Below are 13,940 nucleotides of genomic sequence, written 5' to 3' on the forward strand. Positions count from 1 at the left end.
TGTCCATTGTGTTCCTAAAAAGGGAGGTATTACTGTCGTTCCTAATGATAAAGATGAATTGATCCCGCAAAGAATTATTACAGGTTATAGGATGGTAATTGATTTTCATAAATTAAATAAAGCTACTAAGAAAGATTATTACCCTTTACCTTTTATTGATCAAATGCTAGAAAACTATCCAAACACACACATTTTTGCTTTCTAGATGGTTATTCTAGTTTCTCTCAAATACCTGTGTTAGCAAAGGATCAATCTAAAACTACTTTTACTTGCCCTTTCGGTACTTTTTCTTATAGACTTATGCCTTTTGGTTTATGTAATGCACCTGCTACCTTTCAAAGATGTATGATGGCTATATTATCTGACTTTTGTGAAAAGATTTGTGAGGTGTTCATGGATGTTTTCTCTGTTTATGGATCCTCTTTTGATGATTGCTTGAGCAACCTTGATCGAGTTTTGCAGAGAAGCGAAGACACTAGTCTCGTCTTGAATTGGGAAAAGTGCCACTTTATGGTTAATGAAGGCATTGTCTTGGGGCACAAGATCTCTGAGAGTGGTATTGAAGTTGATAAAGCTAAAACTGATGCTATTGAAAAGATGCCATGTCCCAAGGACATAAAAGGTATAAGAAGTTTCCTTGGTCATGCCGGTTTTTATAGAAGGTTCATTAAGGACTTTTCTAAAATCTCTAGGCCTCTGACTAATTTGTTGCAAAAAGATATTCCTTTTGTCTTTGATGATGATTGTGTAGAAGCATTTGAAATACTTAAGAAAGCTTTGATTACTGCACCTATTGTTCAGCCACCTGATTGGAATTTACCCTTTTAAATTATGTGTGATGCTAGTGATTATGCTGTAGGTGCTGTTCTAGGGCAAAGAGTTGATAAGAAATTGAATGTTATCCAGTATGCTGGTAAGACTCTTGATACCGCCTAGAGAAATTATGCTACTACTGAAAAAGAGTTCTTAGCAGTTGTGTTTGCATGTGATAAGTTTAGACCTTATATAAATGATTCCAAAGTTACTATTCACATTGATCATGCTGCTATTAAATATCTTATGGAAAAGAAAGATGCTAAGCCTAGACTCATTAGATGGGTTCTCTTGCTCCAAGAATTTGATTTGCATATTATTGATAGAAAGGGAGCTGAGAACCCCGTTGCAGACAACTTGTCTAGGTTAGAGAATGTTCTTGATGAACCATTGCCTATTGATGATAGCTTTCCTGATGAACAATTAGCGGTCGTTAATGCTTCTCGTACTGCTCCTTGGTATGATGATTATGCTAATTACATTGTTCCAAAAATTATACCTCCTAGTTTCACATACCAGCAAAAGAAAAAGTTCTTTTATGATTTAAGACATTACTTCTGGGATGACCCACACCTTTATAAAGAAGGAGTAGATGGTGTTATTAGACGTTGTGTACCTGAGCATGAACAGGAACAGATCCTATGCAAGTGTGACTCTGAATCATATGGAGGACACCACGCTGGAGATAGAATTGCACACAAGGTATTGCAATCCGGTTTTTATTGGCCTACTCTCTTCAAAGATGCTCGTAAGTTTGTCTTATCTTGTGATGAATGCCAAAGAATTGGTAATATTAGTAGACATCAAGAAATGCCTATGAATTATTCTCTTGTTATTGAACTGTTTGATGTTTGGGGCTTTCATTATATGGGACCCTTTCCTGCCTCTAATGGTTATACACATATTTTAGTTGCTGTTGATTACGTTACTAAGTGGGTAGAAGCTATTCCAACTAGTAGTGCTGATCATAACACTTCTATTAAAATGCTTGAAGAAGTTATTTTTCCGAGGTTTGGAGTCCCTAGATATCTTATGACTGATGGTGGTTCACATTTTATTCATGGTGCTTTCCGTAAGATGCTTGCTAAGTATGATGTTAATCATAGAATCACATCTCCTTATCATCCGCAGTCTAGTGGTCAAGTAGAGTTGAGCAATAGAGAGCTCAAATTAATTTTGCAAAAGACTGTCAATAGATCTAGAAAGAATTGGTCCAAAAAACTTGATGATGCATTATGGGCCTATAGAACTGAATACAAAAATCCTATGGGTATGTCTCCGTATAAGATGGTTTACTGAAAAGCATGTCATTTACCTCTAGAACTTGAACATAAAGCATATTGGGCTATCAAAGAGCTCAACTATGAATTCAAACTTGCCGGTGAGAAGAGGTTGTTTGATATTAGCTCACCTGATGAATGGAGAACCCAAGCCAATGAGAATGCCAAGCTATTCAAAGAAAAAGTCAAACGCTGGCATGATAAAAGGATACAAAAGCGTGAGTTTAACGTAGGTGATTATGTGTTATTATTCAACTCTCGTTTAAGGTTTTTTGCAGGAAAACTTCTCTCTAAATGGGAAGGTCCTTACGTTATCGAGGAGGTCTATCGTTGTGGTGCCATAAAAATCAACAACTTCGAAGGCACAAGTTCGAGGGTGGTGAACGGTCAAAGAATTAAACATTATATCTCAGGTAATCCTATCAATGTTGAAACTAATATTATTGAAACCGTAACCCCGGAGGAATACATAAGGGACACTTTCCAGAACATTCCAGACTCCGAAAAGGAATAGGTATGTGGTACCATAAGTAAACCGACTCCAAAACAATTCTAATGGCAATTTTTACTAGTTTTGGATTATTTAAGAATTTTATAAATAAAGAAGTAGTCCTGGAAGGACACGAGGCCTCCACAAGGGTGGAGGGCACGCCCACCTTCCTGGGCGCGCCCCCCTGTCTCGTGGCCACCTCGTGTGTCTCCCGGACTCCGTTTTCTTGCACGTAACGTATTTTGGTCGGTAAAAATTCATTATATAATCTCCCAAGCTTTGACCACCGTATCACGCAAATATCCTCTGTTTTTGTTTTGAGTTGTTTCTGTTACAGATTTAGAGCAATATGTCGTCTCAGGATTCGAAAGAGGAGAGCTATGTGGCTGATTACCTTGCAGACCCTAAGGTCTACGGGGACTTGGAGCATGGTGGCTGGACCACTGAAGAAGAGCAAGACTATGAGCCTAAGGGAAAGGAGGAGACTAGTTCAGACAAAGACAAAGCCCCATTACCTCAACCTGGGGACATGCATGTGGAGTTTAAAAAGTCAAGCCTCCCTGATAGAGCAGAGAAGCCAAAGATCGAGTTTATCCCTTTTTGTCTCTTGTAGGAAAATAAACAGGAATTGTGCAAAAGAGTATTAAGTCTTGACCAGGAGATCGAGGACCTAAAAGAGCAAAATACTATACTCAAGCATAAATTGAGGAAGAAGCCTGCATCATCAACAACTCCTACTTCACCACCTCCGAGGACATAATCACATGGGTATGGGCACTCCCCTTGGTAACCGCCAAGCTTGGGGGAGGTGCCCCGGTATCATATCACCATCACACTCCTATCTTTACCGTTTTATTTAGTTCGATCCTTTTAGTAGTATCTTGATCTAGTAGATTGAAGTTTTGATATCAAGTAGTTTTGAGTTTTGCTTTGTGATCTCCTCATGTAATCGAGTCCGTGAGCTATCTATAATAAAGATTAGTGTTGAGTCAAGGGCTTTGCCTTCTTGCCATGATCTTGAGGAAGTAGAAAGAAATAATAAAAGATTTCATATTGATCTTATGGATAGTAATGACTTCACACATAGAAAGTATGAGGCATAAAAGCTGTTGAGAGTCGATAAACATAGTTTTGGTCATCGTTGCAATTAATAGGAAGTAATAAGGAAAGAGAGGTTTCACATACAAATATATTATCTTGGACATCTTTTATGATTGTGAAGCACTCATTAAGTATGACATGCTAAAAGAGTTGATGTTGGACAAGGAAGACAACGTAATGGTTTATTTCTCACATCTCAGTTAAAGTATATTGTCATTGACCTTCCAAACATGTTGAGCTTGCCTTTCCCCCTCATGCTAGCCAAATTCCTTGCACCAAGTAGAGATACTACTTGTGCTTCCAAATATCCTTAAACCCAGTTTTGCCATGAGAGTCCACCATACCTACCTATGGATTGAGTAAGATCCTTCAAGTAAGTTGTCATGTTGCAGGCAATAAAAATTTCTATCAAAATATGTATGACTTATTAGTGCAGACAAAAAAAGCTTTATACGATCTTGTTGTGGAAACAATAAAACCGACGGACTGCATAATAAAGGTCCACATACATGTGGCAATATAAAGTGACGTTCTTTTGCATTAAGATTTTATGCATCCAACCCTAAAGCACATGACAACCTCTGCTTCCCTCTGCGAAGGGCCTATCTTTTACTTTATGCTTGAGTCAAGGTGATCTTCACCTTTCCCCTTTTCATTTTATCCTTTAGCAAGCTCCTCATGTTTGAAAGATCATGATATATATATCCAATTGGGTGTAAGTTAGCATGGACTATTATTGTCGACATCACCTAAAGGTGAATACGTTGGGAGGCAACATGATAAGCCCCTATCTTTCTCAGTGTTCGGCTGAAACTCCATAACCACAAGTATTGCGTGAGTGTTAGCAATTGTAGAAGACTACATGATAGTTGAGTATGTGGACTTGCTGCAAAGCTCTATTCTTGACTCTTTCTGATGTTATGATAAATTGCAATTGCTTCAATGGCTGAGATTATAGTTTGTTAGCTTCCAATGAAGTTTCTAAACCATACTTGACATTGTGAATTGATTGTTACTTGAGCATAAGAAGTCATATGACAAAATCTATTTATCTTGATGTTATAAGAATGATCATGATGCCCTCATGTCCGTATTTTATTTTTATCGACACCTCTATCTCTAAACATGTGGACATATTTTTCGATATCGGCTTCCGCTTGAGGACAAGCAAGGTCTAAACTTGGGGGAGTTGATACGTCAATTTTGCATCATGCTTTTATATCAATATTTATTGCATTATGGGCTGTTATTACACATTATATCTCAATACTTATGGCTATTCTCTCTTATTTTACAAGGTTTACCATGAAGAGGGGGAATGCCGGCAGCTGGAATTCTGGCTGGAAAAGGAGCAAACATTGGAAACCTATTCTGCACAGCTCCAAAAATCCTGAAAGTCCACGGAACTTAATTTTGGAATTTATAAGAATTATTGAGCGAAAGAAACACCTCAGGGGGCCCACACCCTGGCCAGGAGGGTGGGGGGCACGCCCACTCCTACTGGCGTGCCCCCTTGTCTCCTGGGCCCCCCTCGTGGCCCCCCGGTGTCCATCTTCTGCTATATGAAGGCATTTACCCTGGAAAAATCGTGGGCAAGCTTACGGGACGAAACTCTGCCGCCACGAGGCAGAACCTTGGCGGAACCAATCTAGAGCTCCGGCAGAGCTGTTCTGCCGGGGAAACTTCCCTCCGGGAGGGGGAAATCATCACCAACGATCCTCTCATCGGGAGGGGGTCAATCTCCATCAGCATCTTCACCAGCACCATCTCCTCTCAAAACCCTAGTTCATCTCTTGTATCCAATCTTGTATCAAAACCACAAATTGGTACCTGTGGGTTGCTAGTAGTGTTGATTACTCCTTGTAGTTGATGCTAATTGTTTTACTTGGTGGAAGATCATATGTTCAGATCCTTAATGCATAGTATTACTCTTCTGATTATGAACATGAATATGCTTTTTGAGTAGTTATGCTTGTTCCTGAGGACATGGGTGAAGTCTTGCTATTAGTAGTCATGTGAATTTGGTATTCGTTCAATATTTTTATTTGATGTATGTTGTCTTTCCTCTAGTGGTGTTATGTGAACGTCGACTACATGACACTTCACCATTATTTGGGCCTAGAGGAAGGAACTGGGAAGTAATAAGTAGATGATGGGTTGCTGGAGTGACAGAAGCTTAAATCTAGTTTATGCGTTGCTTCGTTAGGGGCTGATTTGGATCCATATCTTTAAGGCTGTGGTTAGGTTTACCTTAATACTTATTTTGTAGTTGCGGATGCTTGTAATAGGGGTTAATTACAAGTGGGATGCTTGTACAAGTAAGGGCAGTACCCAAGCACCGGTCCACCCACATATCAAATTATCAAAGTACCGAACACGAATCATATGAGCGTGATGAAAACTAGCTTGACGATAATTCCCATGTGTCCTCGGGAGCTCTTTTCTCATTATAAGAAACTGTCTAGGCTTATCCTTTGGTACAAAAAGGATTGGGCCACCTTGCTGCACTTTATTTACTTTATTTACTTGTTACTCGTTACAATTTATCTTATCACAAAACTATCTGTTACCTACAATTTCAGTGCTTGCAGAGAAAACCTTACTGAAAACCGCTTATCATTTCCTTCTGCTCCTCGTTGGGTTCGACACTCTTACTTATCGAAAGGACTATGATAGATCCCCTAAACTTGTCGGTCATCACTAGCCAGTCAACAAACGATTCTGCCTACCAGCCATTGGATTGACATCCAACATCTGTCGTGTATCTTCTATCTCTTGTCTTCTTCTTCTTCCTCCAGCCGCCCAAACCAAACCACCCCGTCGGCTCCACCTGCTCCCGCCTCCCATGGCTGGCTATGCCTCCGCCGCCCAACCGTACGTACCCTCCAACATTGGCCAGTCCCTCCCTCTATTACCCCACATGTCCTGTTATTCTCCGGCGATGTCAGCCCCAACACGCACCCGTGCCCGAACCAGTCAACCCTCGTACTCCCCTCTGCCTGCGACTGGACCGACGCATCTTCCATGGCTCCTGTTTGTTCCGTCCGAGGCCTCGTCGTCATCCTCCGCCTTGCGGCCTTGGTTCGCTCGCCGTGTGCGGTGCGCTGCCCTCTTGCGTTGTCAACATCGTCAATAACCGAGAGGAATAAGGAGATGACTGTATGTGGAGAGGATAACAGTAGGGACCCACCAGCGTCATGGCAGTACGCAAGCAAGTGCCTCTATATTACAAGCCCAAAAATATGGTTCCTCATAATGGTTGGACATCTGGGGCTCACGCCATTGTCAACGTAGTCAATAAACGAGAGAATTACACTATGAGTGGCTGACACCAGGGACCCAGTGTCAGGACCCCGACTCAATGCCACATCGATCTAGCATGTAACACCTCATATCACTTTGCGGCCTCACGCACGGTATCCCCACGGTGTTGCCTTACCTTTGCCCGGGACCGTTTGCGCCTTTTGGCACACGTATATGACAGTGTCGCTAGCATCCATATGATAAGGAGCACGGGCTGACATGGCTAGTCGTAAACCCAAAGTGGCACAGACTTACAGGGACAGGCATCCATGACCCAGCATCGAACGTGTCGGTCATCAACGAGTGAATCCAGGCTGTAGCACTGGGCTAACAGGACTCTGGTGAACCGGGCTATAGCAGGCTAACAGGACTCCGGTATTCATCGCGTGACATTTCCCCGAAGGGACAGACACAGGAACGAAGAAGGACACATGCCGGCCAACCTAAGTGTTCCGGAGCAGTAGCAAGCTACCAGGGCTCAATGGAAGCACTAGGAGACATTTCCCGGTAAGAGAGACTACTAAGGATAGACAACTAGATAGTTAGATCCCACACATAGCAATACACATTACACGTACGCATAACATGCAAGTATGTGTTGTACAACATGGCATCACAGCATAACTCAACAACTCATATAGACAAAGGCTCAGAAGAGCCATCATAGCATTTATTACAAACAGGGGTCACATGACCCAACATTCAGAGCAAACAAGCAACAAGCGGAAGCCTTACATGTCTGAGTACAGACATCTACAAATGAAAAAGGCTGAAGAGCCTGACTATCTACAACGTCCGATCAAGATCATAGCTGAGGTACAAGCTACTTGTCGAAGTCCATGGGAGCACTAGTAAGACCGAAGTCTCCGCTGCAAAAACATAAATAAAGCAACATGAGTACAAAGGTACTCAGCAAGACTTACATCAGATCCTATCATACATGCATTTGTATCAAGAGAGTAATGTGGGGTTTAGTTGCAGCAAGCCAACTTTGACTCTGTGGCTAACCTGTTCTACGACTACTAGAACTTCTTTGAGGTGATATGACGCACACGAGTCCACTAATCACCACACAATACACCACTATGGATTCATCCCAGTCTCCCTACGAGAAGGCCATCCATAGCACTCACACTTGTCTTGAGCATTTTAGAGTATCCACTTCAAGTTGTCTATGTACCATGTAAGCATCCAAGAAGTCCATAACCGCGGACCCGGCTATTCAAATAGATCGTGTTAACTCTGCAGGGGTGTACTTCTTCACACACGCTCTCGCCACTTACCGCCATGTACACGTCATGTATCTCGGCAACCTTCAAGCGGAAGCCTGGCGAGGGTGTTGGCCACAACCTGACTAACCACACAAGACTCTAGCCCAGGTTTATCGCCTATTAGGGTTCCATCCGTAAGGAGATCCGGCCGGGGCGTCGCTCACGGCCCCAAACGATGTTTGCAGGGTTCCCGAGCCCACCATCCGGGTGCCACTCGGTACACCAGGCCACGTGTGCCTAGTCTGTCCCAAGCCCACCCTGCCGGGTGCCACTTGGTAGAAAAATAGCACTACCTACAAACACCAGAAACTAGTTGTGACTCCTGGACAGAGATCAAGTTGGTTAATAAGTCGAGAGGGGTCGAGTTACCGGAACCCAATGTGTGGTAGTATCGAGTCATTGGACAACATACATAGAACTCAGTGCTTAAGGACGGTTCCAGTGAGACAACCCACCATGTACTCCTACATGGCCTCTCACCGCTACCTTTACCAAATCATGTTCACACACTTAACTCACAGCATCAGAACATAGAGCGCTGCACTCCAATTCATTCCTAATGAATCAGACCTGACACACTCTAAGCAATAGCAGGCATAGCATGGTAGGAACACAACATGGCTCAATCAACTCCTACACATGCTAGTGGGTTTCAACTATTTACTATGGCAATGACAGGTCATGCAGAGGAATGGGTTCAACTACTGTAGCACAAAGTAGCAGATGAATCGTTGTTGTCCTAATGCAATAACTGAGAGCAGGAGCGAGAGAGTTGGATTTTATCGGAATGAACAAGGGGGTTTGCTTGCCTGGTAGATCAATAAAGGAGGCACTGCTTCATAGACAGGTACTCTGGAACGGTCTCCGGAGCAAGACCTATCGAGAAGGAACGGTGCCAACAATCAATACACAAGCATATGCAACAATATGATGCATGAACATGGCATGAAGATGTGATGCTGTTTGAGCTAATGCAGCTAGTATTCATTTGGTTTGAAGTCCATTTGAACCAAAAGCTCAAATGCATCTCTAAAGTAAGCTCTTATATATGCCATAATGTGTTTTCTCATATACAGCATGTATAAGTTGGTTTGTCATGCATGAAACTAGTACAGATGGAAAGACTGCATTTTTCTGATAATTTTTCATATATAAATTATTTCAATCTGAGCTACGGTTGAATTTCTATGAATTTTTGAAGTTTAAATCATTTTCTGGAATTTCCTAACTAATTTAAATCCAGAAAATGAATAAATGCGTCAGCGTGACGTCAGCGGGTCAACGGGTCGGTCTAGGTCAAACCTGACCCGTGGGTCCCGCGTGTCAGTGATACAGTGCTCTCTGGGTCACAGACATGTGGGCCCAGTCAACAGCCACATCAGCTTGGTCAAAGCTGACGCGTGGGCCCATGGTGGTTAGGTTAAAATTAAACAGGGGTTACCCGTGGTTAATTAGGGTGGTGGGGCCGGTCTGTCAGTGACACGGGGCGAGGTTAACAATGGTCAAACCCGGGTCAACTCGCCGGAGTTGACCCGCGGCTCGTCGCCGACGACGCCAGCGACGGCGGAGGGCGTCGGAAACGCTCCTCCGGCGACCAAATCAGCGACTGAGGGGCTCTACGAGTTGCTAGTTCTCTTCCGCATCCAACTGGACCAGAGTTAGTGGCAGGGGTGGCCGGAGTCGAGCGTGGCATCGACCTCGGCGGCGGCTGGAGTTTGGGCGAGGTTGGGTATGGTGCTGTGGGGCACGGCGGGGCGAACGGCTGGGTGCTATGACCTCCTGGCGATGTGCTGAGCACGGTGACGTGCTCGTTTTCGAGCTTGCGCGTCTGTGGCCACGACGGCGACATGGCCGGCGGAGCCGAGCTCTCGGCCGTGATGGCCAATGGGGTTTGGGGGCAGCTCGAGCAACGTGACTAGGGGGAGAAGGAAGAGGAGCTCACGGGGAGTTGGCCGGTGCAGACGACGGGGCCGGGGAAGCGTCGGAGCGAGCGGGGCGGCGAGGCGGATCTCCGGCGGGCGATGGTGAAGGCGACGAAGCGGGGCCCTCCGGCTTGTTTCCTTCGGCGTGGAGAGGTTCAGCGCGAGGAGGTGGAGCTCGGGCACTAGCTGGTTGGGCGTGGGGATGCTGGTGGCCGCGGTGGTGACGGTCGGCGGTGACGAGCTCCGCTCGGGCGCGTGCAGGGAGAAAGCAGAGGAGGGGGAGAGCGTTCGGGAGAGAGTGAGAGGCCTGTGGGGGGTGCGTGGCAACGCTGGAGGTGTCTAGGCGTCGGGGACGCATGCAGGCAGGGTGGAGGTGGCCGGGGCGTGTGCCAGCGCGTTGCGGCCACACGCTCGTCCTCCTGGCAGAGGAGGAAGACGACAGGAAGGAGGAGGTGGGCTGGTCTGCTGGAGGAGCTGGGCCAGGTAGGTGGGCTGCTAGGTGGGCGCCAGGTAGTCCTTCTCTCTCTCTCTCTTATTTTTCTATTTTGTTTTCTTTTCTATTTTTCTAACATTTGTTTGATTTAAATAAAATACTAAACCATTTTATTTTCTTATGCCAATTTTTGTAGGAACTAGTGGTATTATTCCAGAACTCCCCAACAAGTGGCATAATTTTTGGATATATATTAATATATATAACTAATATATTTCCAATGCAAATATTTATGCATTAATTCCAAATGCCCAAAATAAATACTTATGAGCTCCTAAAAATATTGGTTTGATTTTTATCTCTGCCCAATATTTTCAGAGGGCAGCATGAGCATTTTCTTGGACCTTTTTGGAGCAATTTTTATTTGGGTCATTTCAAAAATGATCCTAAGGGTTTCACCAATACTCATTTCCAATTTAAGTGGAATTTAAACATGATGCACAAATGACTAGCTAGTCTAGGTCATACCAGACTAGGGATGTGACAACTCGCCCCCACTTGAAAAAATCTCGTCCCGAGATTCAGGGGTCGATGGAAAGAAAGCGGGGTACTCCAGTCGAAGACGATCCTCTCGCTCCCAAGTAGGTTCTCTCTCGGAATGATGAGACCACTGAACCTTGAGGAACTTGATGTTATGTCATCGGGTAACACGCTCTGCTTGATCAAGAATGTGAACCGGGTACTCTCGGTATGTGAGGTTATCTTGGAGATCAAGCGTTTCGTGGTCCACTCCGCGGATAGGATCCGAGAAGCAACGCCTGAGTTGAGAGACGTGGAAGACATCATGAACTCGAGAAAGATGTGGGGGTAATTCCAACTGGTAGGCAACCTCTCCTCGTTTAGCGAGAATGCGAAAAGGACCAATGTAACGAGGAGCCAACTTGCCCTTGATACCGAAACGATGGGTACCCTTCAAAGGGGTAACCCGAAGGTAAGCTTTGTCGCCAACTTCATAAGTCATATCCTTATGATGACGATCATACTGACTCTTTTGACGAGACTGTGCTGTTTTCAAATTCTCACGAATGATGCGAACTTGCTCTTCTGCCTCCTGGATCATGTTCGGTCCAAAGAATTGCCTTTCACCGGTTTCTGACCAGTTCAAAGGTGTTCGACATCTTCGTCCATAGAGAACCTCAAAAGGAGCTTTCTTGAGACTGGATTGATAGCTATTGTTATAAGCAAAATCGGCGAAAGGAAGACATTTCTCCCAATCCATACCGAATGAGATAACGCAAGCTCTGAGCATGTCTTCGAGGATTTGGTTGACCCGTTCCACCTGACCACTCGACTGAGGGTGGAAAGCGGTACTGAAGGAAAGATGGGTTCCCATGGCAGTTTGGAAACTCTCCCAGAAATGAGAAGTGAAAAGACTGCCACGGTCTGAATTGATCTCTAGTGGAACACCATGAAGTGACACTATTCGAGAAATATATAAGTCAGCGAGCTCACTAGCGGTGATATTCTCTCGAACAGGTAGGAAGTGTGCCACTTTGGAGAGACGATCAATGACTACGAAGATAGCACTATTCCCTCTCTTGGTCCTGGGAAAGCCGGTGATGAAGTCCATACCAACTTTATCCCATTTCCATTCAGGAATAGCTAAAGGCTGAAGGGTGCCAGCAGGTCTTTGATGCTCTGCCTTAACGCGACGACAAACATCACATTTAGCAATGAACTCAGCGATTTCTCTCTTCATCCTAGTCCACCAGAACCTCTGGCGTAGGTCCTGATACATCTTAGTACTACCGGGATGAATCGTGAGAGGAGATTCATGCGCCTCCTTAAGAATCAATTGTCGCAGATGTTGCTTCTTGGGGATCACCAGGCGGTTCCCAAAGAAAACAACACCTCGAACATCTATAGAGAAACTACCAGCAATACCCTTGGCAATGTTTCTCTTGATCCGGGTAATCCCCGTATCATGCTTCTGGGCTTCTATGATATGATCCACAAGAGTAGATTTTGCCACCAAGGTAGAAAGGAATCCGTGAGGAGCAATGTGAAGGTTAAGCTCACAGAATTCCTCATGGAGAAGTGGTTGGCCTTGCTGCAACATGAGATTGTTGCAATAGGATTTACGGCTTAGAGCATCAGCCATGACATTGGCTTTGCCGGGGGTGTAGGTAATCCCTAGATCATAATCTGTGATTAACTCCAACCAACGTCTTTGCCTAAGGTTCAAATCTGGTTGGGTGAAGATATACTTGAGACTCTGGTGATCGGTGTAGATCTCGCAACATTTACCAAGAAGGTAATGTCGGTAGGTCTTGAGTGCATAGACTACGGCTGCAAGCTCTAGATCATGTGTAGGATAATTATCCTCATGTGGATGCAACTGTCGAGATGCATAGGCAATCACATGACGATCCTGCATAAGAATGCAACCTAGTCCCTGTCGTGAGGCGTCACAATAGATAACAAAGTCTTTAGTGAAATCCGGTGGCACAAGTATGGGAGCAGAAGTCAGGCGTCTTTTCAGTTCCTGAAAACTGCACTCACACTGTGGGGACCACTCAAACTTTTTATCCTTCTTGAGAAGTTCCGTGAGGGGTTTGGCTACTTTGGAGAAGTTTTCAACAAAGCGGCGACAATAGCTGGCTAGACCAAGGAAACTCCTAACTTGTTTAACGGTTTCAGGTGGAGTCCAATCGAGAACAGCCTTAACTCTCTCGGGGTTGACAGCAATGCCCTTACCAGAGATTACGTGGCCTAGGTAGGTCACTTCTGGCAACCGAAATTCACACTTGGAGAACTTGGCATAAAGGCGGTGCTCTCTGAGTTTTTCTAACACAAGTCAAAATGTTCGGCATGCTCTTCTTCGTTCTTCGAGTAAATAAGGATATCATCGAGGTAAACCACGACGAATTTATCTAAGTACTCCATGAAGATCGAGTTCATCAAGCGAGAGAATGTGGCTGGAGCGTTGGTTAGACCAAAGGACATGACGGTGTACTCGTACTGACCATAACGAGTGACAAAGGCCGTCTTGGGGATGTCCCCGTTTCTGATCTTGATTTGGTGGTAGCCTAACCTCAAATCCATCTTGGAGAAGACTGAGGATCCAGCGAGCTGATCATACAGGTCGTTGATCCTGGGGAGCGGATATTTGTTCTTTATCGTGACCAAATTAACGGGACGATAATCTACAACCATCCGGTCCGTACCATCCTTCTTCTTGACGAAGAGGACGGGGCAAGCCCAAGGAGAAGAACTAGGACGGATGAAACCCTTTTGCAAGGACTCATCAAGTTGTTTCTTAAGCTC

The sequence above is a fragment of the Triticum dicoccoides genome, chromosome 2B, assembly GCF_002162155.2.
Source record: "Triticum dicoccoides isolate Atlit2015 ecotype Zavitan chromosome 2B, WEW_v2.0, whole genome shotgun sequence".
Classification (NCBI taxonomy): domain Eukaryota; kingdom Viridiplantae; phylum Streptophyta; class Magnoliopsida; order Poales; family Poaceae; genus Triticum; species Triticum dicoccoides.